General features: G+C 45.4%; 1 protein-coding gene across 1 annotated transcript in view; it reads right to left on the bottom strand.

The window, feature by feature from the left end:
* Window positions 1–21,910, bottom strand: part of LOC106569686 (neurocan core protein) — a 105,712-nt gene extending 83,802 nt beyond the window's left edge. The window contains exons 1-2 of the mRNA XM_014141247.3: window positions 21,562–21,910; window positions 12,446–12,491 (exon numbers count right to left, since the gene is read on the bottom strand). The gene's annotated coding sequence lies outside the window, so the exon portion shown is untranslated. The remainder of the gene's footprint in view (window positions 1–12,445; window positions 12,492–21,561) is intronic.
* Between the last annotated feature and the right edge of the window lie 245 nt (window positions 21,911–22,155).

Raw genomic sequence — 22,155 nt, 5'->3', positions numbered from 1 at the left:
CTCTGTCCCTCCAGACTGTTGTCAGTCTACCAACCATAACTCACTCTCTGTCCCTCCAGACTGTTGTCACCCTACCAACCATAACCCACTCTCTGTCCCTCCAGACTGTTGTCAGTCTACCAACCATAACCCACTCTCTGTCCCTCCAGACTGTTGTCACCCTACCAACCATTACCCACTCTCTGTCCCTCCAGACTGTTGTCACCCTACCAACCATAACCCACTCTCTATCCCTCCAGACTGTTGTCAGTCTACCAACCATAACCCACTCTCTGTCCCTCCAGACTGTTGTCACCCTACCAACCATAACCCACTCTCTATCCCTCCAGACTGTTGTCACCCTACCAACCATAACCCACTCTCTGTCCCTCCAGACTGTTGTCTCCCTACCAACCATAACCCACTCTCTGTCCCTCCAGACTGTTGTCAGTCTACCAACCATAACCCACTCTCTGTCCCTCCAGACTGTTGTCACCCTACCAACCATAACCCACTCTCTATCCCTCCAGACTGTTGTCACCCTACCAACCATAACCCACTCTCTGTCCCTCCAGACTGTTGTCACCCTACCAACCATTACCCACTCTCTATCCCTCCAGACTGTTGTCAGTCTACCAACCATAACCCACTCTCTATCCCTCCAGACTGTTGTCACCCTACCAACCATAACCCACTCTCTGTCCCTCCAGACTGTTGTCACCCTACCAACCATAACCCACTCTCTATCCCTCCAGACTGTTGTCACCCTACCAACCATAACCCACTCTCTATCCCTCCAGACTGTTGTCTCCCTACCAACCATAACCCACTCTCTGTCCCCCCAGACTGTTGTCACCCTACCAACCATAACCCACTCTCTATCCCTCCAGACAGTTGTCACCCTACCAACCATAACCCACTCTCTGTCCCTCCAGACTGTTGTCACCCTACCAACCATAACCCACTCTCTATCCCTCCAGACAGTTGTCACCCTACCAACCATAACCCACTCTCTGTCCCTCCAGACTGTTGTCACCCTACCAACCATAACCCACTCTCTATCCCTCCAGACTGTTGTCACCCTACCAACCATAACCCACTCTCTATCCCTCCAGACTGTTGTCAGCCTACCAACCATAACCCACTCTCTGTCCCTCCAGACTGTTGTCACCCTACCAACCATAACCCACTCTCTGTCCCTCCAGAATGTTGTCACCCTACCAACCATAACCCACTCTCTGTCCCTCCAGACTGTTGTCAGCCTACCAACCATAACCCACTCTCTGTCCCTCCAGAATGTTGTCACCCTACCAACCATAACCCACTCTCTGTCCCTCCAGACTGTTGTCAGTCTACCAACCATAACCCACTCTCTGTCCCTCCAGACTGTTGTCACCCTACCAACCATAACCCACTCTCTGTCCCTCCAGACTGTTGTCAGCCTACCAACCATAACCCACTCTCTGTCCCTCCAGAATGTTGTCAGCCTACCAACCATAACCCACTCTCTGTCCCTCCAGACTGTTGTCACCCTACCAACCATAACCCACTCTCTGTCCCTCCAGACTGTTATCACCCTACCAACCATAACCCACTCTCTATCCCTCCAGACTGTTGTCAGTCTACCAACCATAACCCACTCTCTGTCCCTCCAGACTGTTGTCACCCTACCAACCATAACCCACTCTCTGTCCCTCCAGACTGTTGTCACCCTACCAACCATAACCCACTCTCTATCCCTCCAGACTGTTGTCGTCCCTACCAACCATAACCCACTCTCTGTCCCTCCAGACTGTTGTCACCCTACCAACCATAACCCACTCTCTGTCCCTCCAGACTGTTGTCAGTCTACCAACCATAACCCACTCTCTGTCCCTCCAGACTGTTGTCACCCTACCAACCATAACCCACTCTCTATCCCTCCAGACTGTTGTCACCCTACCAACCATAACCCACTCTCTGTCCCTCCAGACTGTTGTCAGTCTACCAACCATAACCCACTCTCTGTCCCTCCAGACTGTTGTCACCCTACCAACCATAACCCACTCTCTGTCCCTCCAGACTGTTGTCAGTCTACCAACCATAACCCACTCTCTATCCCTCCAGACTGTTGTCAGTCTACCAACCATAACCCACTCTCTGTCCCTCCAGACTGTTGTCAGTCTACCAACCATAACCCACTCTCTATCCCTCCAGACTGTTGTCAGTCTACCAACCATAACCCACTCTCTATCCCTCCAGACTGTTGTCACCCTACCAACCATAACCCACTCTCTGTCCCTCCAGACTGTTGTCACCCTACCAACCATAACCCACTCTCTATCCCTCCAGACTGTTGTCACCCTACCAACCATAACCCACTCTCTATCCCTCCAGACTGTTGTCACCCTACCAACCATAACCCACTCTCTGTCCCTCCAGACTGTTGTCTCCCTACCAACCATAACCCACTCTCTATCCCTCCAGACTGTTATCACCCTACCAACCATAACCCACTCTCTGTCCCTCCAGACTGTTGTCACCCTACCAACCATAACCCACTCTCTGTCCCTCCAGACTGTTGTCACCCTACCAACCATAACCCACTCTCTGTCCCTCCAGACTGTTGTCACCCTACCAACCATAACCCACTCTCTGTCCCTCCAGACTGTTGTCACCCTACCAACCATAACCCACTCTCTGTCCCTCCAGACTGTTGTCAGTCTACCAACCATAACCCACTCTCTGTCCCTCCAGACTGTTGTCACCCTACCAACCATAACCCACTCTCTGTCCCTCCAGACTGTTGTCACCCTACCAACCATAACCCACTCTCTGTCCCTCCAGACTGTTGTCACCCTACCAACCATAACCCACTCTCTGTCCCTCCAGACTGTTGTCAGTCTACCAACCATAACCCACTCTCTGTCCCTCCAGACTGTTGTCAGTCTACCAACCATAACCCACTCTCTGTCCCTCCAGACTGTTGTCACCCTACCAACCATAACCCACTCTCTGTCCCTCCAGACTGTTGTCACCCTACCAACCATAACCCACTCTCTATCCCTCCAGACTGTTATCACCCTACCAACCATAACCCACTCTCTATCCCTCCAGACTGTTGTCACCCTACCAACCATAACCCACTCTCTATCCCTCCAGACTGTTGTCACCCTACCAACCATAACCCACTCTCTGTCCCTCCAGACTGTTGTCACCCTACCAACCATAACCCACTCTCTGTCCCTCCAGACTGTTGTCAGTCTACCAACCATAACCCACTCTCTATCCCTCCAGACTGTTGTCACCCTACCAACCATAACCCACTCTCTATCCCTCCAGACTGTTGTCACCCTTCCAACCATAACCCACTCTCTGTCCCTCCAGACTGTTGTCAGTCTACCAACCATAACCCACTCTCTATCCCTCCAGACTGTTGTCACCCTACCAACCATAACCCACTCTCTATCCCTCCAGACTGTTGTCAGCCTACCAACCATAACCCACTCTCTGTCCCTCCAGACTGTTGTCAGCCTACCAACCATAACCCACTCTCTATCCCTCCAGACTGTTGTCAGTCTACCAACCATAACCCACTCTCTGTCCCTCCAGACTGTTGTCACCCTACCAACCATAACCCACTCTCTATCCCTCCAGACTGTTGTCAGCCTACCAACCATAACCCACTCTCTGTCCCTCCAGACTGTTGTCAGCCTACCAACCATAACCCACTCTCTATCCCTCCAGACTGTTGTCAGTCTACCAACCATAACCCACTCTCTATCCCTCCAGACTGTTGTCACCCTACCAACCATAACCCACTCTCTATCCCTCCAGACAGTTGTCACCCTACCAACCATAACCCACTCTCTGTCCCTCCAGACTGTTGTCACCCTACCAACCATAACCCACTCTCTATCCCTCCAGACTGTTGTCACCCTACCAACCATAACCCACTCTCTATCCCTCCAGACTGTTGTCAGTCTACCAACCATAACCCACTCTCTGTCCCTCCAGACTGTTGTCACCCTACCAACCATAACCCACTCTCTATCCCTCCAGACTGTTGTCAGTCTACCAACCATAACCCACTCTCTGTCCCTCCAGACTGTTGTCACCCTACCAACCATAACCCACTCTCTGTCCCTCCAGACTGTTGTCAGTCTACCAACCATAACCCACTCTCTGTCCCTCCAGACTGTAGTCGTAGTGGGATTGTCTAACTTATACTGTAACATCCTCTTATCACCAAGCTTACGAGATGAGATGAAGTTGTAATGAAAGGCTAAGATTTGTCGATCATCATACACACACCGTTAGGAGATATACCATAAATAATAACTGTTTTCAGTCCTCGTGCACGACCTTGGCTTTTTGCATTTCGAAACGCCCCTAATTAACCATATATGGTAAAAACCACCCCTTAAAAGCCTGTGGGGAATATACAACGACATACCCTAAAACATACAAAGTCGCAACAACAAAAAGTCTTATAAAAAAACGTTCATGAGACTGAAAAGCTTTTATTTGACTAGCTCAGTTGTGGCTTTACAGTAAAAATATGAACATAGCTTCAAAGAGAAGACCATTGAGAGAATTCAAGTTGCAATGGCAAATATACTTCAAATTAGTAGGCAACACTCCCCAAGGTGTTATAGGCCAACATTGCTGTTCTGCAGAATGACCTAGTCGTGCGTTCCACCTGGCCACCACATTCAGCAGCATCTTTTGCTCATCACATAACCTATCCCTTGCACATAGACTGGAAGCCTTTTCTGTTCACGTAGTTGAACTCGTTTTGGGATGGTTCTTTTATAGCGATCTGGGTATCGTCTGTTGCTCCGTTCGGATTTGGGAACTCATTGATGGTAAAGAAACTCCTATTGAATTGAACCTGTTGTGCGATGGTGTATTGAAATTGAATGTAACTTCATATTGCTGATAATTGCATCCAACACATCCTCTCATCGAGGGCTGTGAGATGCCGATCGGCTCCAACTAAAAAGTGCCTGTTGCCAAAAACCTGAGGGTGGATAGCAATTGGATGTGCACCGAAATGGTACGTGTTTGCCTTTCTAAAGTAGGTCTTAAAATGTTAAATCATCGCAAATATCCTATAAGATTGGTGTGGGGAATGATATCTGAGGATTTAATCAGTACTTTCAGAAAAAAAGTCCCACCTGTCTCTAAAAATGCAGCTTGTGCCAAATTTTCCAACAGAGCAAGATCAGCCATCTCTCATTAGATTTCCCATTATCTACGTTTTTTATAGTATTTTAACAATGGTTTCACTTTCACTACTGTCTCTAATTTAACTAATTACTGTACTTTAAATGAATTATTATGGTAACTAATACATTATAGGACATACAGTAGCCTGTCAAGAATCAGTATTTTGTACGAATTCACAATGGAAATACACTGAAATGTGTTATTTTTACTCTCCCAATTTCACACATATTCAACATACAGTATATTTCCCCCAGTCACTAGGCTACTCTTTATTCCACCACTTGGCCCTGTGCATACGCATGGTATAGGCTGTGCGTAAATCCACGCACACTCTCAAGCAAACGTTCATATTGATACACTTTGTGTGGAAATGAGCCCACACATGGTTTACGCATAGATTTGTGCCAATGCATGATTGGTAAATGAGGCCCTTGAAGTCCTCACAAGAATAGTAAACCAACTAAAATTCAGAGAAGTAAGGACATTTTGCTGGTCCTCAATTGTAAAAAAGGAAATTTTAGGCTTAGAGCTTAAGGTTTAGGGTTAAGGTAAGAATTAGGGTTAGAATTAGGGTTAGGGGTTAGTGTTTAGTGTTAGTAGTTAGGGCTATGTTTTGGAGTTAAGGTTAGGGTTGGGGGTTTACCCTGACTACACTGTATGTTATTCAATTATTGCACCCACACTGCTCGGGTGCGTCAACGAGCGTCTGCGTTGCCAAGCGCTAACATAGAAGTCATTCCTATTTCTGACGCAGATCACGCTGCAAGTCCTGCCCCTCACATCTCCTCATTGGTTTATAGAAGCAGGTACCCACGTGCCATCTCCTCATTGGTTATACCCACGTGGGTGATTGAAAGACGAACTGTGTTGCTGGAAGTCGTGGTAATACTATGAAAGTTTAGATGCCAATCACCATATAAGTTCAAAGATGAAAAAGCCTGGAAGGAGGAGAGATGACTAGAAATGATTCGGTTGGCCGTTTTATGTGTGGATTAATTGTCGGAGTAGAGGACCTTGTGCATTTCAGGTAAAATAATAACTTAATGTTTATATCCCAGGACAAATTAGCTAGCAACAGCAAGCTAGCTCATTAGGACAAATTAGCTAGCAAGTGCAAGCGAACTAGCTAAATTGCCATAAATGTTTAATGCTTTTCGACCTGTCCCCAAATTAATGTCATTGGTTCAGAGTTTGTTTTGATATTTTAACCTGCGTGTCGTGATCGCGTTTGGTGTAGGGGGACAAAATAAATGTATGCACGATGGCGCACGATGGCGCACGCGCACAGACAGTTTGGGTTCCGTGTTATGGTTAGGTTTAGGGTTAGGGGTTAGGGAAAATAGGATTTTGAATGGTAATCAATTGTTGGTCCCCAAAAAGCCCCCACAAATATAGTAAGTCTGTGTGTGTGTGTGTGTGTGTGTGTGTGTGTGTGTGTGTGTGTGTGTGTGTGTGTGTGTGTGTGTGTGTGTGTGTGTGTGTGTGTGTGTGTGTGTGTGTGTGTGTGTGTGTGTGTGTGTGTGTGTGTAAGTAAGTTTATAATAATTAGAGGAGCTGAAGGGTGGTACTAAAAATAACAAGATAACTAATATAAAATATACTGTGTCTGTAAAATTTATATACAGTAAGTTCAGAACTTTTGTGAAACAGCACAGTTGAAAAACAGAAATCAAAACGGGATGGTCTTCAGAGATACCAGGGAGGGGTTGAGGGTAGCTGAAGGATGGGAATAAAAACAAACAAAAGATAACTAGTACAAAACCTACTTTCTGTAAAATGTATATAGTATGTATAAGCTGGAAGTAGAAGCCTAAATGTTATTGTCCATTAGCTTACTCCAAATAGGGGATGGGTGGTAGGGTTAGGGGAAAATAATGAGGGGAAATATGTCTCGGTTGTCGTAGGGTAAAGCGGACCAAGACGCAGCGGGGAAATGTGCACTCATCTTCTTTTATTTCAACGGACAAAGAAGGTAAACCAAAAATAAATACGTACACCAAAAAAAACACAACGACAAATAACAGGCCGGTAAGGCACAGAGCTATACACAGCACAATCTCCCACAAATATTAAAACAAACACATACCTATTTATAGAACCCTCAATCAGAGGCAACGAGAAAACACCTGCCTCCATTTGAGGGTTCAACCCCCAATAAACCAAACATAGAAATACAAATAACTAGACTAAACATAGAAATACATTAACATAGAACAGTGCCCAAAACCCCGGAAAAATAAATCAAACACACCACTAAACACACAACCACCCCGAACCACATAAAACAAATACCCCCTGCCACGTCCTGACCAAACTACAATAACAAATAACCCCTATTACTGGTCAGGACGTGACAAAATATATATTTTTTAAATATATATATTGCATATAGGTACAGTACCAGTCAAAAGTTTGGACACACCTACTCATTCCAAGGTTTTTCAATATTTGTACTATTTTCTACATTGTAGAATAATAGTGAAGACATCATAACTATGAAATAGCACATATGGAATCATGCAGTAACCAAAACAGTGTTAAAAAGTGTTTAACAAATCTAAATACATTTTATATTTGAGATTCTTCAAAGTAGCCACCCTTTGCCTTGATGACAGCTTTGCACACTCTTGGCATTCTCTCAACCAGCTTCATGAGGTAGTCACCTGGAATGCATTTCAATTAACATGTGTGCCTTGTTAAAAGTGAATTTGTGGAATTTCATCAGATGACCTGACCTCCACAATCACCTGACCTCAACCCAATTGAGATGGTTTGGGATGACTTGTACCGCAATGTGAAGGAAAAGCAGTCAACAAGTGCTCAGCATATGTGGGAACTCCTTCAAGACTGTTGGAAAAGAATTACAGGTGAAGCTGGTTGAGAGAATGCCAAGAGTGTGCAAAGCTGTCATCAAGGCAAAGGGTGGCTACTTTGAAGAATCTCAAATATAAAATATATTTACATTTGTTAAACACTTTTTTGGTTACTACATGATTCCATCTGTGTTATTTCATAGTTTTGATGTATTCACTATTACTCTACAATGTAGAAAATAGTCAAAATAAAGAAAAACCCTTGAATGAATAGGTGTGTCCAAACTTTTGACTGGTACTATATATATATATATTTTTATATATATATATATATATATAGTGTACAGTTGATGTCGGAAGTTTAGATACACCTTAGCCAACTAAATTTAAACTCAGTTTCACACAATTCCTGACGTTTAATCCTAGTAAAAATTCCGTCTTAGCTCAGTTAGGATCACCACTTTATTTTAAGAATGTGAAATGTCAGAATAATAGTAGAGAGAATGATTTATTTCAGCTTCTATTTCTTTCATCACATTCCCAGTGGGTCAGAAGTTTACATACACTAATTTAGTATTTGGTGGCAGTGCCTAAATTGTTTAACTTGGGTCAAACATTTCTGGTAGCCTTCCACAAGCGTCCCACAATAAGTTGGGTGAATTTTGGCCCATTCCTCCTAACAGAGCTGGTGTAACTGAGTCAGGTTTGTAGGCCTCCTTGCTCACACACGCTTTTTCAGTTCTGCCCACACATTTTCTATGGGATTGAGGTCAGGGCTTTGTGATGGCCACTCCAATACCTTGACTTTGTTGTCCTTAAGCCATTTTGCCACAACTTTGGAAGTATGCTTGGGGTCATTGGTAGACCCATTTGGTAGACCCATTTGACACCAAGCTTTAACTTCCTGACTGATGTCTTGAAATGTTGCTTCAATATATCCACATTTCCCTCCCTCATGATGCCATCTATTTTGTGACGCGCACCAGTCCCTCCTGCAGCAAAGCACCCCCACAACATGATGCTGCCACCCCCGTGTTTCACAGCTCAGCATTTAACACCATAATAACCTCCAAACTCGTCATCAAGCTCGAGACCCTGGGTCTCGACCCCGCCCTGTGCAACTGGGTCCTGGACTTCCTGACGGGCCGCCCCCAGGTGGTGAGGGTAGGTAACAACATCTCCACCCCGCTGATCCTCAACACTGGGGCCCCACAAGGGTGCGTTCTCAGCCCTCTCCTGTACTCCCTGTTCACCCACGACTGCGTGGCCATGCACGCCTCCAACTCAATCATCAAGTTTGCAGACGATACTACAGTGGTAGGCTTGATTACCAACAACGACGAGACGGCCTACAGGGAGGAGGTGAGGGCCCTCGGAGTGTGGTGTCAGGAAAATAACCTCACACTCAACGTCAACAAAACAAAGGAGATGATCGTGGACTTCAGGAAACAGCAGAGGGAGCACCCCCCTATCCACATCGACAGCACAGTAGTGGAGAGGGTAGAAAGTTTTAAGTTCCTTGGCGTACACATCACAGACAAACTGAAATGGTCCAACCACACAGACAGCGTGGTGAAGAAGGCGCAGCAGCGCCTCTTCAACCTCAGGAGGCTGAAGAAATTCGGCTTGTCACCAAAAACACTCACAGACTTTTACAGATGCACAATCGAGAGCATCCTGTCGGGCTGTATCACCGCCTGGTACGGCAACTGCTCTGCCCATAACCGTAAGGCTCTCCAGAGGGTAGTGAGGTCTGCACAACGTATCACCGGGCGCAAACTCCCTGCACTCCAGGACACCTACACCACCCGATGTCACAGGAAGGCCAAAAAGATCATCAAGGACAACAACCACCCGAGCCACTGCCTGTTCACCCCGCTATCATCCAGAAGGCGAGATCAGTACAGCTGCATCAAAGCAGGGACCGAGAGACTGAAAAACAGCTTCTATCTCAAGGCCATCAGACTGTTAAACAGCCATCACTAACATTGAGTGGCTGCTGCCAACATACTGACTCAACTCCAGCCACTTTAATAATGGAAAAATTGATGTAATAAATGTATCACTAGCCATTTTAAACAATGGCACTTTATATAATGTTTACATACCCTACATTACTCATCTCATATGTATATACTGTACTCTATACCATCTACTGCATCTTGCCATCTTGATGTAATGTATCACTAGCCACTTTAAACAAAGCCACTTTTATATGTTTACATATCCTACATTACTCATCTCATATGTATATACTGTACTCTATACCATCCACTGCATCTTGCCTATGCCGTTCTATACCATCACTCATTCATATATTTTTTTAATGTACATATTCTTATTCATTCCTTTACACTTGTGTGTATAAGGTAATTGTTGTGAAATTGTTAGGTTAGATTACTCATTGGATATTACTGCATTGTCGGAACTAGAAGCACAAGCAATTCGCTACACTCGCATTAACATCTGCTAACCATGTATATGTGACAAATAAAATTTGATTTGATTTGGATGGTGTTCTTCGGCTTGCAAGCCTCCCCCTTTTTCCTCCAAACATAACGATGGTCATTATGGCCAAACAGTTCTATTTTTGTTTCATCAGACACTCCTTGCTGAGCGTCCTTTCAGGTTATGTCGATATAGGACTCGTTTTACTGTGGATATAGATACTTTTGTGCCTGTTTCCTCCAGCATCTTCACAAAGTCCTTTGCTGTTGTTCTGGAATTGATTTGCACTTTTCGCACCAAAGTACGTTCATCTCTAGGAGACAGAACGGGTCTCCTTCCTGAGCGGTATGATGGCTGCGTGGTTCCATGGTGTTTATACTTGCGTACTATTGTTTGTACAGATGAACGTGGTACCTTCAGGCATTTGGAAATTGCTCCCAAGGATGAACCAGACTTGAGGAGGTCTAAAAAGCTAATTGGAGTCAGGAGTCAGCTAACCTGGAGTCCAATCAATGAGATGAGATTGGAGATGTTGGTTAGAGCTGCCCTGCCCTATAAAAAACACTCACAAAATGTAAGTTTGCTATTCAAAAGAAGCGTTGCCTGATGTGAACCATGCCTCAAACAAAAGAGATCTCAGAAGACCTAAGATTAAGAATTGTTGACTTGCATAAAGCTTGAAAGGGTTACAAAAGTATCTCCTAAAAGCCTTGACTTTCATCAGTCCACGGTAAGACAAATTGTCTATAAATGGAGAAAGTTCAGCACTGTTGCTACTCTCCCTAGGAGTGGCCATCCTACAAAGATGACTGCAAGAGCACAGTGCAGAATGCTCAAAGAGGTTAAGAAGAATCCTAGAGTGTCAGCTAAAGACTTACAGAAATCTCTGGAACATGCTAACATCTCTGTTGAAGAATCTGCGATACGGAAAACACTAAACAAGAATGGTGTTCATGGGAGGACACCACGGAAGAAGCCACTGCTGTCCAAAAAAAACATTGCTGCACATATAAAGTTCACCAAAGAGCACCTGGATGTTCCACAGCACTACTGGCATAATATTCTATGGACAGATTCAACTAAAGTTGAGTTGTTTGAAAGGAACACACAAAACTATGTGTGGAGAAAAAAAAGCCACAGCACACCATCATCAAAACCTCATCCCAACTGTAAAGTATGGTGGAGGGAGCATCATGGTTTGGGGCTGCTTTGCTGCCTTAGGGCCTGGACAGCTTGCTATCATCGACGGAAAAATGAATTCCCAAGTTTATTAAGACATTTTGCAGGAGAATGTAAGGCTATCTGTCTGTGAATTGAAGCTCAACAGAAGTTAGGTGATGCAACAGGACAACAACCCATTAGACAGAAGTAAATCAACAACAAAATGGCTTCAACAGAAGAAAATACACCTTCTGGAGTGGCCCAGTCAGAGTCCTGACCTCAACCCGATGGAGATGCTGTGGCATGACCTCAAGAGAGTGGTTCACACCAGACATCCCAAGAATATTGCTGAACTGAAACAGTTTTGTAAAGGTGGTCCAAAATTCCTCCTGACTATTGTGCAGGTCTGACCCGCAACTACAGAAAACATTTGGTTTGAGGTTATTGCTGCCATAGGATGGTCAAGCAGTTATTAAATCCAAGGGTTCACATACTTTTTGCACCCTCCACTCTGAATGTTTACACGGTGTTCAATAAAGACATGAAAACATATAATTGTTTGTGTGTTATTAGTTTAAGCAGACTGTGTTTGTCTATTGTTGTGACTTAGATGACAATTAGATCACATTTTATGACCAATTTATGCAGAAATCCAGGTAATTCTAAGGGTTCACATACTTTTTCTTGCCACTGTACATGTGAAAAACAGCAGATATACAATACCTAATAATACATCTATTAATATTACATTCTCATGCCCAACATTAAGATACATATACTTACATTGAATTAAATAGGCTACAAGCCATGACAAAATTGTCCCTCTGTCTTACCTTTAGAGAGGAGTCTGACGGCGTCCTGACGAATCAGCAAGGGTCCCTGGAGAACCGACACGGAAAAATTACATTTACATTTACATTTAAGTAAAATAATTAATAATTCATAATTAATAAAAAATTGACATGTAATGTTTCATTTAATATGTAGCTAACGCTGCTAGCGAATGACCATCCCCCTCTCATAGCCTATTACACTCCAACAGGATATAGAGGACAGACAGACCAATTTCACTTCAGTCCACAGGAAAAGAAGGAGGTGAAGAGGTCCCTGATAACATGTAGCAGGGTCAGATGTAGCTAGGGACTGTTAACACACCTGCAGAAAGCCGTTACTCCAGCTGTACTGCATGTCTGGCCGGGGTCAGGGGTTAAAGTTCAGTGGTTTTAGGTGAGAGGTTAGAGGTGAGGGGCCAATGTGGTATGTAAAATCAGGTGTAGGGGATCAGGTGCATGGGCAGTGGCTTTGACTTCACTCCACCCACTAGGAGAACTGGGGTGAATCTGAAATGGCGCTCTCTTCCCTATACAGTATAGTGCATTACTTTTGTAGTAACTTAGGGAATAGGGTGCCATTTTAGACATGGCTATGAAGTGACATCATAAAGAAAAATAATAATATAATCAAGTTAAGAGGTGCTGGTGCCCTGGAGATAAGCTACTTCCATTTCCATGGCTGCCACTTCATCCAGGAGTTTACATGTTTAATGACCCGCACAGGAGTTGCTCAGTCCACGGAATATAAAATAGGTTCATACAGAATGAGTTATTGCAGATAGAGCCTTCGTCCGAGCACTGGAGTGTCGGTAATCAACCGTTTTTATTGAATGTGCATCAGAGTTGAATCTATCACTTTTTCATCCCCATACGAAATAACGACGGTTACAAAATGGGATCATCATTGGACACTATGACGTCACTAGACACTGGGGACACAGCACTTTGTTTATATGGAGTCTCCTGGCTCCCAGCTACTGTCGGCTAAACTGAAGAACACAAGGATCAACAGATAACATCATAATATTGTCATTTAGCAGACACGTTTTATCCAAAGCCACTGACAGTTCACTTATATGTACAGTTGATGTGTCTCGTGCAGGAATCGAACCAACAAGCTGAGAAGCTCCAACCAATCACATCAAATAGCCTGTTCCCGACCAGCTCAAACAGGGATAGCCAACATGACAGCATTACCTTCAGCATCTGCCACATGTCAATAGCAGAGAAAGGAGGCTCTACTCTGGCCAGAGACAAAGAGAGAGGCCATTCTCTTTATGTGAGAGCCTTTTAGCTGTGGTGCTATGGTCTCATCCAGACCTGTATGCTGATTGGTTTGAAGGGAAGTGTTAGTCCCTCCCTGCCAGGGTGCAAAAAGAAAACTTGATTGATTGCTCACTCCGTCCAACCCCCCTCTGGGCTTCTCGCCATTGGAGACTTCACAACAGGGGAGAGGAAGAGAGAGAGCGAGAGAGATGGAGAAAGAGAATCTGAGGTGGAAAATATCTCTCCCTCTCTGCTGTTCTTTTATCAGCTTGAAATGGTTGAAATTCAAGTCATGTCGTCCATACACAGAGAAAATAAATATTTCACTCAAAACCTCAACTTTCAGTCTGATTCAATCTTGCTGTATAGAACATAATCGGTTCACACAATAAGAGCCACATACTTTTCTTCTTAAAAATACATTTAAAAAAACAGTAGCAAAGCCAAATCCAACCAAAATATGCACCAAATCCAATCTAAAAGGTAAATAGCAGTTAAAGCCCTCACTGGTATATGACTCCAGTTTTCAGTGTAAGACATAATACCTACATGCTAATCAAAGATACTGCATAATACTTTTCTGTGGTAGGTTTACTTGAATCTGTTGCTCAGTCACAATGGACCTGTCCAGTTGTGAAAAGCTCCCCAATAAGCCAGAGAAGACAAAGAGTGCCTGTTCTCCTGTTGTTTGTGTAAAAATGACCAGATGATTAAGTTGGCGCAGTACAGCTCTACGAAACCAATCCTCTGGGCTTTTGGTACAGTTTTTAGTGAGCCAAAGGTTGTGGGTTCAATTCCAGCAAGGGACAGCTAGTCCCCAATATTATTGCATTTGCTAAATGCTAGTAAGCATAACAAAATAATGCAGACCCTCAAGCAAAGGGAGACATTATACTTCTGTATACTGCTGACCGTAATAATGAACACTTCTCAAACTGAAATCACTTTATATTGTATACTGGAATTCCCATTTACCACTAATGTGTAGCAACCACCTGAGAAGTTTGTATCGAAACAGTTTGATACCACACAGATCATTGTACCAGACCTCATGTCTGAAGATAAAATCCAGCTGTCCAGATCATAAATCTCAACCTTCTGGCTACTGAAAAACATTGAAAATGGCAACTGAAAAGAGAAACTGTAGTCTACTAGATTGTGTATCATTCCAGGTATTTAGTTTTCCTCTCCAGGCCTGACATTCACTCCGAGGACAGTTTATTAGGTACACCCATCTAGTACCAATTGGTATCAAGGGACCTAACGTGTGCCAGGAAAACATTCCCAACACCATTACACCACCAGCCTGTACCGTAGACACCAGGCAGGATGGGGCCATGGACTCCACACCATTACACCACCAGCCTGTACCGTAGACACCAGGCAGGATGGGGCCATGGACTCCACACCATTACACCACCAGCCTGTACCGTTGACACCAGGCAGGATGGGTCCATGGACTCCACACCATTACACCACCAGCCTGTACCGTTGGCACCAGGCAGGATGGGACCATGGACTCCACACCATTACACCACCAGCCTGTACCGTAGACACCAGGCAGGATGGGGCCATGGACTCCACACCATTACACCACCAGCCTGTACCGTTGACACCAGGCAGGATGGGGCCATGGACTCCACACCATTACACCACCAGCCTGTACCGTTGACACCAGGCAGGATGGGTCCATGGACTCCACACCATTACACCACCAGCCTGTACCGTTGGCACCAGGCAGGATGGGGCCATGGACTCCACACCATTACACCACCAGCCTGTACCGTTGACACCAGGCAGGATGGGTCCATGGACTCCACACCATTACACCACCGCCACCAGCCTGTACCATTTGCACCAGGCAGGATGGGACCATGGACTCCACACCATTACACCTCCAGCCTGTACCGTAGACACCAGGCAGGATGGGTCCATGGACTCCACACCATTACACCACCAGCCTGTACCGTAGACACCAGGCAGGATGGGGCCATGGACTCCACACCATTACACCACCAGCCTGTACCGTTGACACCAGGCAGGATGGGTCCATGGACTCCACACCATTACACCACCAGCCTGTACCGTTGACACCAGGCAGGATGGGTCCATGGACTCCACACCATTACACCACCAGCCTGTACCGTTGACACCAGGCAGGATGGGTCCATGGACTCCACACCATTACACCACCAGCCTGTACCGTTGACACCAGGCAGGATGGGGCCATGGACTCCACACCATTACACCACCAGCCTGTACCGTTGACACCAGGCAGGATGGGGCCATGGACTCCACACCATTACACCACCAGCCTGTACCGTTGGCACCAGGCAGGATGGGGCCATGGACTCCACACCATTACACCACCAGCCTGTACCGTTGACACCAGGCAGGATGGGACCATGGACTCCACACCATTACACCACCAGCCTGTACCGTTGGCACCAGGCAGGATGGGACCATGGACTCCACACCATTACACCACCAGCCTGTACCGTTGGCACCAGGCAGGATGGGACCATGGACTCCACACCATTACACCACCAGCCTGTACCGTTGACACCAGGCAGGATGGGGCCATGGACTCCACACCATTACACCACCAGCCTGTACCGTTGGCACCAGGCCGGATGGGTCCATGGACTCCACACCATTACACCACCAGCCTGTACCGTAGACACCAGGCAGGATGGGGCCATGGACTCCACACCATTACACCACCAGCCTGTACCGTTGACACCAGGCAGGATGGGGCCATGGACTCCACACCATTACACCACCAGCCTGTACCGTAGACACCAGGCAGGATGGGGCCATGGACTCCACACCATTACACCACCAGCCTGTACCGTTGACACCAGGCAGGATGGGTCCATGGACTCCACACCATTACACCACCAGCCTGTACCGTTGGCACCAGGCAGGATGGGTCCATGGACTCCACACCATTACACCACCAGCCTGTACCGTTGACACCAGGCAGGATGGGGCCATGGACTCCACACCATTACACCACCAGCCTGTACCGTTGACACCAGGCAGGATGGGGCCATGGACTCCACACCATTACACCACCAGCCTGTACCGTAGACACCAGGCAGGATGGGGCCATGGACTCCACACCATTACACCACCAGCCTGTACCGTTGACACCAGGCAGGATGGGGCCATGGACTCATGTTGCTTACTCCAAATCCTGACTCTGCCATCAGCATGACACAACAGGAACCAGGGTTCGTCGGACCAGACAATATTTTTCAGTGTTGGTGATGGCGTTCCCAGTGGAGCCGCTTCTTCTTGTTTTTAGCTGATAGGATGGGAACCCGGTGTGGTCGTCTGCCACAATAGCCCGTCCATGACAAGGGCCAATGAGCTGTGCGTTGCGAGATGCCATTCTGCACACCACTGACGTACTGCGCCGTGATTTTGCTGTTGGTGGCCCACCTGTTAACTTGTATGATTCTTGCCATTCTCCTTTGACCTCTCTCATCAATGAGCTGTTTTCACCCACAGGACTTCCACTGACTGGATGTTTTTTGTTTGTCGCTCCATTCTCAGTAAACCCTAGACACTGTCGTGCGTGAAAAGCCCAGGATACCGGCTTGCCTGGCACCAACGATTATACTGCGCTCAAAGTCACTTAGGTCACTTGTTTTGTCCATTCTAAAGTTCAATCAAACAGTAACTGAATGCCTCGATGTCTGTCTGTCTGCTTTATATAGCAAGCCACAGCCACTAAATGACTAAATGTTGTTATTTATTTATTTTATTTCACCTTTATTTAACCAGGTAGGCTAGTTGAGAACAAGTTCTCATTTACAACTGCGACCTGGCCAAGATAAAGCAAAGCAGTGCAACACAAACAACAACACAGAGTTACACATGGAATAAACAAACATACAGTCAATAACACAATAGAAAAAGTCTATATACAGTGTGTGCAAATGGTGTAAGGAGGTAAGGCAATAAATAGGCCATAGTAGCGAAGTAAATAAAATTTTGCAAATTAACACTGGAGTGATAGATGTGAAGATGATGATTGTGCAAGTAGAAATACTGGTGTGTAAAAGAGCAAAAAAGTTCATAAAAACAATATGGGGATGTAGAAGTTAGATAGATGGGCTGTTTACAGATGGGCTATGTACAGGTGCAGTGATCTGTGAGCTGCTCTGACAGCTGGTGCTTAAAGTTAGTGAGGGAGATATGAGTCTCCAACTTAAGCGATTTTTGCAATTCGTTCCAGTCATTGGCAGCAGAGAACTGGAAGGAAAGGCGGCCAAAGGAGGTGTTGGCTTTGGGGGTGACCAGTGAGATATACCTGCTGGAGCGCGTGCTACGGGTGGGTGTTGTTATGGTGACCAGTGTGCTGAGATAAGGCGGAGCTTTAACAAGCAAAGACTAATAAATGACCTGGATGTCTGTAGGTGCGAACCATTTTCGTGAACAGGGTGGTGTACCTAGTAAACCGGCCACTGAGTGTATATTAGTGTCTGTGGTGTGCTGAAACTGATCTTATCTGCACATATGGACAACTAAAACCAACATGTTACCAATTCAGACAAACCTCTCTATCCCGGCTGTGCTTATTCTTTAGGCTATTTCTAACATGCTATACATCTGCACCACATTTCCCTACACAGATCAGTGGTTCTGGGATATGATCCATGTATAGTTTTGGGAATTGTATTGGGAATTACTTTTCTTGGGAATTTCCGTTTGAGAAAAATGCACCATATTTCTAATCACAAACCTGTAATTTGCTGTGGCATAGAGGGAGCTGGCTGTACAAACACTGGTATAGGTTATGTCAGCATCTGGCCTAGGCCTCCTATAACCACTTGCCGTCCAGCATCTAAGGTAATTGGTTACCAGAATTGTTTTATTGCTTTGAGCTATAAAATATATTTCTTGCCCCAACCTTGTAAATCACCCAGGAAGAGCTAGCTACAACACCATTTGGGAAACACTGGCACAGGTTACAGTAAAGACGTCTGGCCCTGCCGTGGTTAACCATCCTGCCCGTAGATCAGGCTAGCCTACCAGTCTTCTCTGTTTCTCCTTCAGCGGGTCGGCTCCTCCCATCCACTCCTCCCGGTGGGAGTGCACAGCCTCTCTCTGATCTGATGGGCTGTGAGGGAGGTCTGTGATGCCTCTGGCAATGAGCCAGGAATCCCGGGAGTGAACTCTCACGCACGCACCCAGACAGAATAAAAAATGCATGGGGGCCACTGGAGAAGTTTCAGTCTGGTTGGTGAAATCCTCATTCTCTCTGTCTCTGTCTCTCTCTGACTCTCTCTCTGTCTCTCTCGGTCTCTCTCTCGCAGTCCCTGTCAGTCTCTCTCTCTCTCTCTCTCTCTCTCCTCTCTCTCCTCTCTCTCTGTCTCTGTCCCTGTCCCTGTCTCTCTGTGTCTCTGTGCCTGTTTCTCTCTCTGTCTCACTGTCTCTTTCTCTGTCTCTCTGTCCCTGTCTCTCTCTCTGTCTTTCTCTCTCTGTCTTTCTGTCTTTCTGTCTCTCTCTGTCTTTCTCTCTCTCTCTGTCTTTCTCTCTCTCTGTCTGTGTCTATTCCTGTTTCTGTCTCTCTAACTCTCTCTCTCTCTGCCTCTCTCTCTGCGTCTCTCTCTGTCTTTCTAACTCTCTCTTGCTTTGTCTCTGTTTCTCTCTCTTTCTCTCTCTGTCTCTCTCTGTCTCTCTCTCTCTGTCTCTATCCCTCCCTTTCTTCTCTTGTGTTCCTCTCTTTCTCCTCCTTATTTCATTATTTCATCTCTTTGCCTGCCTATCTCTCCTCTCTACCTCCCTCCCTCCCATCTCTCCTCTCTCCTCTCTCTCCATCTATCTCTCCTCTTTACCCCCTCCCTCCCGATCCACCCCCACCTACCTCCCTCCCTCCCTCCCATCTCCCATCTCTCCTCTCTCTCCATCTATCTCTCCTCTCCCCCCCTTTACCTCCCTCTATCTCTCTGTGTGGTTTCACAATGACATCAGCCCAGACTCTGTGTTGTTAAAGCTAGACTTGTTAACCTCACCCTGCTAACCACAGTTTTATAGGACATACACTGCCGGTGGTAGACTCCCTTCTTCACAAGGCCTACCAAAATAGGGTGACTATTTTATATGCAAAAACAATGAATAGACCAAGACAAGGCTTTGAGCTGTTAGGCCACTGATAATCTCACACAATAGATCTTATTTGTCAAGGTGACTGAAACAGTTGCGCTCCCTCAGAGTGATTGGTACATTTCAATGTGTTTGTTTAACAAGCTCTAATGTGTGACTTAGACTTTTAGAGTATTTAGCACCTGTGTAATTTACAGCTGGTATATGTGGAGAAAGACTATATTATTAGTGACCAGACCACCAAACAGGAATGTCTGTACTTTTCCCCAGTTTCCATCATTCTGATGTTGCAAATATGCTGACCCTGTTTCCTTGCCTCTCATGTTTCCAATGAGCACATTGCATGAAGCACATTTGAAATAGACAAATATACTGTATGCCACAAGAACCTATTCTATCATTGTCTAGGGGAGTGTTGACAGAGGAAGTGCTAACCTTCTGTCATTTATCTCTCTTATTTCATGTATCTCTGATGTCATGCCAGGGTATTGGGGTTACTAACATTGGCCACACCTCTGATTGGCCCGAGAGGTTAGAGTGGGCGGGACCATTATAAATAATGATAGGTATGCAGGTGTTCTGATCTCTGATCTATGTTCCATCAGCTGTCTGTGGAACCACCCCTCTTTCTATTTCTCTCTCTCTTTTGTTTCCCTCTATCACTCTCTAATCTCTCCCTCTGATCTCCCTCTCTCTCTGCCTCTCTCCCTCTGTCTCTCTCCCCCTCTCTCTGTCTCAGTCACTCATTCTTTTTTCTTGCACACACACAACATTAACTTGAGGACCATTATATATTGAGGATGCTCTTTAAATGCCACAGAACATTTAAGCCAGTGCCATAACTTTATACGCTTCTTACAGATTACTGATAGCCCGCAGTATTAGAGTTTTGTGTCTCCCATCAGGCCCCTACTGAGGAAGCCTATTTTTCTCCTAGCCTCCTGTATGAGGGCAACTCTGAGACAAGCCCAGAGGACCTCTGGCCCATTAATGGCCCATTATTTAGAAAGTATTTCTTCTTCTCTGTGATTTTACATACAAACCAGTGTATCTGAAGAAGCTGTGTTGGGGATACACTAAAACAGGTCATTCAGTGGTCTAATGTTTATACATGGGTCCTAAATATAAGCTTGGATCTAAATCATCAAAAAGATCCCAAAAATAAGCTACTGTAAAGCTCAATGTGTGCAACGTGCGAGTCTTTTCAGAGACACAGTTAGAGGTAGGCACTGAGGTCATCATCCATGAGCTTATAGATGACTGCATCTTTCATGCAAAGTTGGATACATGTCAGAAGAAAATAACATGTCAGAAGAAAATAACATGTCAGAAGAAAATAACATGTCAGGAAGGTACGAAATAATAGCTACAGAACGCATAACATGTCCATACAAAAGTCACGTTAAAGTCCTGTATTATACAGTGCCTGGAAAGCAGGACCTGGCTATGTAATTTTCATGGTAAAGCACCTGAAAGTACTTATAATTGGGCTGAAATCTTGGCATGGTTGGTTGGCCAACAAAGGTTTGTACAGTACCAAATGCCTTTTCAACAGAGTAAGATAAGCAATGCATTAATTCCATTCCCTGTGGCCAGACGCCGCTGATACCCCGGTCTGCATGCAGGCATTACCCAATATTGTTCATACAGGGTTCAATATCCACAAATCCTTTATCTCAAACAAATTTAAAAAGTTGACAATTTGCAGCCAGTGAAAATATGTTCAATCTTACCTGAAGGTAGTAAAAAAAAAATCCGCAGGAATGTATGATCGGAACGCAGCGCTTTTGTGAAGGTGCTCCAATCGTGTCGTCTGTCAACGATCGGTCGAATGGGTGAAACAGCAAAAAAGAACCCGTAAGTGAACAAAAATTATTCAACGTCCCAAGCTACGCTTCACACCTTCAAAAAATAAGCCACTAGTCTGCTTCACGATTAATATGCAGCATCTGCCACATGCCCAATTTAGAGCTATCTAAATCTAAATCTGGATAGACACTCGGTGCCGGTGCTCACTCCCCGTACGCAGGTGGCGACGCTGAGGGTGAGGAGCTGAATCGGTTTGAACAAAGAGGCGAGCACTGACACAGACGGTTCAAGCGCCCCCCATTCAACTGAAGAAAAAAGGGGGGGGCGAGGATTGGAGGAACGGATTGGTGAAAGGGGGTATTTTACATGACTATAATCCGATTCCATACATAAACCTCAAAGGTTGATCCCTTGTCTCTGAATTAAATTAGAATTCTCATGTCATGAGCTCATAACTAGGCTGGAAATCTCCCAGGGGGGGTTTCATGCATTTTTACTCCAGTTTTCCTCAACCCCTT

Source organism: Salmo salar, chromosome 14 (assembly GCF_965601325.2).
Source record: "Salmo salar chromosome 14, fSalSal1, whole genome shotgun sequence".
Lineage (NCBI taxonomy): Eukaryota > Metazoa > Chordata > Actinopteri > Salmoniformes > Salmonidae > Salmo > Salmo salar.
This window is presented reverse-complemented; position numbering and strand designations above follow the sequence as displayed.